Source organism: Oncorhynchus kisutch, linkage group LG14 (genome assembly GCF_002021735.2).
Source record: "Oncorhynchus kisutch isolate 150728-3 linkage group LG14, Okis_V2, whole genome shotgun sequence".
Taxonomy (NCBI): domain Eukaryota; kingdom Metazoa; phylum Chordata; class Actinopteri; order Salmoniformes; family Salmonidae; genus Oncorhynchus; species Oncorhynchus kisutch.
This window is the reverse complement of record NC_034187.2, coordinates 24,340,257-24,344,961: the sequence shown is the minus strand read 5'-3', so window position 1 is coordinate 24,344,961 and position 4,705 is coordinate 24,340,257.

Sequence of the window (4,705 nt, the reverse complement as noted above, 5' to 3'; positions counted from 1 at the left end):
GTTGTCGGTCCACCGGGGTCCTGGGAGGGAGAGGGGGTCCTGTCCTGGGACTGGCAGGCGGCAGCACAGCGGCCCTGCCCTGGCTACTGATGAGCTCTGGCAGTTTCCCTGTCCTTGCGGGGCTGGAACTGCAGCCTCTGCCTCAAACTGCCTTCTCTCAGTCAGTCACAGCTGGAAGGGATGAGTCGCAGGACCAGAGAGAGAGTGAGAGAGGAGAGTGAAGGAGTGAGCGAACGAACAAGCGGCCAGCGAGACAGAGGGATTTCTGCAGCATCCACAGTCGGAGCAGTCCACACTGGAGTGACGCAGGGCTCTTCTAATCTCTCCTGTAAACATAGACCTCTGGAGCAGCACACTAACCCAATTATGGGAGGGGCTGCCCCCCACCCCTCTGTTCAGCCCCCCCTCACCAGCAGTATAGATCAGACTAATCTCTCACAGGACAAGATGCTACATATTACAGTTGTTGGGAAACGGGTATAAGAGGGAAAGGCAAAAGAGGAGCTAAACACAGACTTTAGAGAGTGTGTATATAGGGTTTGATCAGAGAGAGGGACGATGATGAAACATTTGAGGTGCCGCAGTGGTGCCTAGTCACCTTGTCTGTGTCTGGATGTGTTTTCAAAGGGATGCTTCCTGTTAAATGATTTAAGAGCCTGGGCTAAAATAAAGTATGAGCTCACAGCAAGAGAGAGAGAGTAGGACCGCTGCATAGCAACCCAGGCCAGACAAGCATCATGTACAAACCCACACAGGGAAAAGACAGTATCAGGCACTAAAAGCCAGGCACTAATCATAAAGGTAAGCTTTGCGTAATGGATTGTCAACTGGTTAGGATGAGAGACCTTGTTTGTAGCTTGTCTACTTGCAATCCTTGGGTGTGTTGTTAGTCAGAGACTACTATGGTCTGGTTAACTGACTGGGGCTGTTCCATGGCTGTGCTGGTGTACATCTAAGATGTGGACCTGTGTTTAACATTATATAACATGCACTTATATAGAGAGAACAGAGATGAAACATAGCTGGTCATCCATAAACTATAACACTGATTTATTATCCCATCTTTAAGTGTATTCGACATTAAGTGACGTTTTACCCCAGAGTGAGCAGTACATTAGACATGATGTTTTGGCAGAGGGCGATCAATACAACACAAATGCAAGGCAGTATACTGTACATGCAGGGCAGTAATGTGCAGTTATCGAAAGTTTACATACGCCTTAGCCAAATACCTTTTAACTCAGTTTTTCACAATTCCTGACATTTAATCCCAGTAAAAAATTCCCTGTTTTATGTCAGGTAGGATCACCACTTTATTTTAAGAATGGGAAATGTCAGAATAATAGTTGAGAGAATTATTTATTTCAGCTTTTATTTCTTTCATCACATTCCCAGTGGGTCAAAAGTTTACATACACCCAATTAGTATTTGGTAGCATTGCCTTTAAATTGTTTAGCTTGGGTCAAACGTTTCGGGTATCCTTCCACAAGCTTCCCACAATAAGTTGGGTGAATTTTGGCCCATTCCTCCTGACTGAGATGGTGTAACTGAGTCAGGTTGTAGGCCTCCTTGCTCGCACACGCTTTTTCAGTTCTGACCACAATTTTTCTATAGGATTGAGGTCAGGGCTTTGTGATGGCCACTCCAATACCTTGACTGTGTTATCTTTAAACTATTTTGCCACAACTTTGGAAGTATGCTTGGGGTCAATGTCCATTTGGAAGACCCATTTGCAACCAAGCTTTAACTTCCTAACTGATGTCTTGAGATGTTGCTTCAATATATCCACATAATTTTCGTCCCTCATGATGCCATCTATTTTGTGAAGTGCACCAGTCCCTCCTGTAGCAAAGCTCCCCCACAACATGATGCTGCCACCCCGTGCTTCACGGTTGGGATGGTGTTCTTCGGCTTGCAAGCCTCCCCCTTTTTCCTCCAAACATAACGATGGTCATTATGGCCAAACAGTTATATTCTTGTTTCATCAGACCAGAGGACATTTCTCCAAAAAGTATGATCTTTGTCCCCATGTGCAGTTGCAAACCATATTCTGGCCTTTTTATGGCGGTTTCAGAACAGTGGCTTCTTCCTTGCTGAGTAGCCTTTCAGGTTATGTCGATATTGGACTCGTTTTACTGTGGATATAAATACTTTTGAATCTGTTTCCTCCAGCATCTTCACAAGGTCCTTTGCTGTTGTTCTGGAATTGATTTGCACTTTTCTCACCAAAGTACATTAATCTCTAGGAGACAGAACGCGTCTCCTTCCTGAACGGTATGACAGCTGCGTGGTCCCATGGTGTTTATACTTGCGTACTATTGTTTGTACAGATGAACGTGGTACTTTCAGGCGTTTGGAAATTGCTCCCAAGGATGACCCAGACTTGTGGAGGTCTACAATTGTTTTCTGAGGTCTTGGCTGATTTCTTTTCATTTTCCCATGATGTCAAGCAAAGAGGCACTGAGCTTGAAGGTAGGCCTTGAAATACATCCATGGGTACACCTCCAATTGACTCAAATTATGTCAGCTAGCCTATCAGAAGCTTCTAAAGCCATGACATAATTTTCTGGAATTTTCCTAGCTGTTTAAAGGCACAGTCAACTTAATGTATGTAAACTTCTGACACACTGGAATTGTGATACAGTGAGTGGTTGAAAAAAGCGTTTTAAAGACTCCAACCTAAGTGTATGTAAACTTCCGACTTTAACTGTAATACACACTTGTACATGTTTGAAATAGAACAAATATATACACCCACCTAATTATTATACTGTATTGGTTAGATTCTAATAAATTCCATATTTCCAACTCGCTGGCTTGGTCACTTCAGGACAGTTGCATAAACATTACTGCCAGTCTTCTTCAGACCTTTTTTTTTATAGCTGTTAGATGATACTGCATTAGCTTTTGGCACAGGATCAAACAACAACTCCAAACCAGAATCAATGCTGGGCCAAGAGAAACAAGAACATTCTGTATCCCCATTCATCCTGTACCCATTCAAAATAATCAGGCTATACCTAATCTTCTTTGTGGATATCATGCTCCTGAAAAGCACCATACAATATTTAATAATGTTAGAAACCCAGCATTAAAGGGCCACTCTGCCACTTTTCAACCTCATATTCATTATCTCCAGCACCATACTAGTGTCTACATATGTGAAAACGGCGCATTTCCATTATTTTGTAGAAAATAATATAACATTAAAAAGTTCTACCCCCAGAGCTGTGCCACAACCGGCCGTGGCTAGGAGTCCCATAGGACAACTGGCCCAGCGTCGTCTGGGTTAGGGGAGGGTTTGGCGGTGGGGCTTTACTTGGCTCATCGTGCTCTAGTGGCTCCTTGTGTCAGGCCAGGTGCCTGCAGGCTGACCCCGGTCGCCAGTTGAACGGTGTTTCCTCCGTGGTGCGGCTGGCTTATGGTTTAAGCTGGCGGGTGTTGAGGAGCACGGTTAGCCGTGTCATGTTTCGGAGGACACATAACTCCACCTTCGCCTCTCCCGAGCTCGTTTGGGAGAAAAGGGGGGGGGGGGGGATAAGGGGGGGGGAATAATAATAATAAAATAACAAACAAAAAAGCTATACCCCATGACATCATCAAAAGTTAAAACATTTAGAAAACATTGATTTTCAAACACTATGACATTCGCGGCAAAGTGGGGAGCAAGAAAATGCCCTCCCTCGAAACACCTAGAAACACATAGAAACACCTAGAAACACATAGAAACACCTAGAAACACCTCAAAACACCTAGAAACACATAGAAACACCTAGAAACACATAGAAACACCTAGAAACACCTAGAAACACCTAGAAACACCTAGAAACATATAGAAACACCTAGAAACACCTCAAAACACATAGAAACACCTAGAAACACATAGAAACACCTAGAAACACCTCAAAACACATAGAAACACCTAGAAACACCTAGAAACACCTAGAAACACCTCGAAACACCTCGAAACACCTTGAAACACCTCGAAACACCTCGAAACACCTTGAAACACATAGAAACACCTAGAAACACCTCGAAACACCTCGAAACACCTAGAAACACCTCGAAACACCTCGAAACACCTCGAAACACCTAGAAACACCTCGAAACACCTCGAAACACCTAGAAACTCGTTGCAGGTTTTGAAAATCACGTTTTTTCTTACTTTTAATTCTACCCTATGATGTCACAGAGAAGCATTTTTTAGGCCCGTTCTTCTTATCTTCTTAACCACAGATCATAGAAACACGCCAGGCTAACTGGGACGGCAGAGCGTTGGACTAGTAACCGAAAGGTTGCAAGATCAAATCCCCGAGCTGACAATGTAAAAATCTGTTGTTCTGCCCCTGAACAAGGCAGTTAACCCACTGTTCAGAGGCAGTGATTGAAAATAAGATTTTGTTCTTAACTGATTTGCCTAGTTAAATATAGGTAAAATAGGTAGACACTGGTTTGGTGCTGAAGATAATGAGTATGGGATTGCCCTCATTGTCACTATGTAGTATGTGGAGAAGAAATACTGTATGCCGCTATGCAAGGTGTATGTGTCTTTAGAGCCATCCAGCAGCATACGATGTTACCTAGATCAGTTCCAGAAAAACTCCTTTAAAAAAGTTGAAGTGTGTAGAATCCTGTGAGAAGATGCTCATGGCTCAGAGAAAGGCCACACAATAGGACGAGGGGTGATATTTAGGCATCGGCTCCA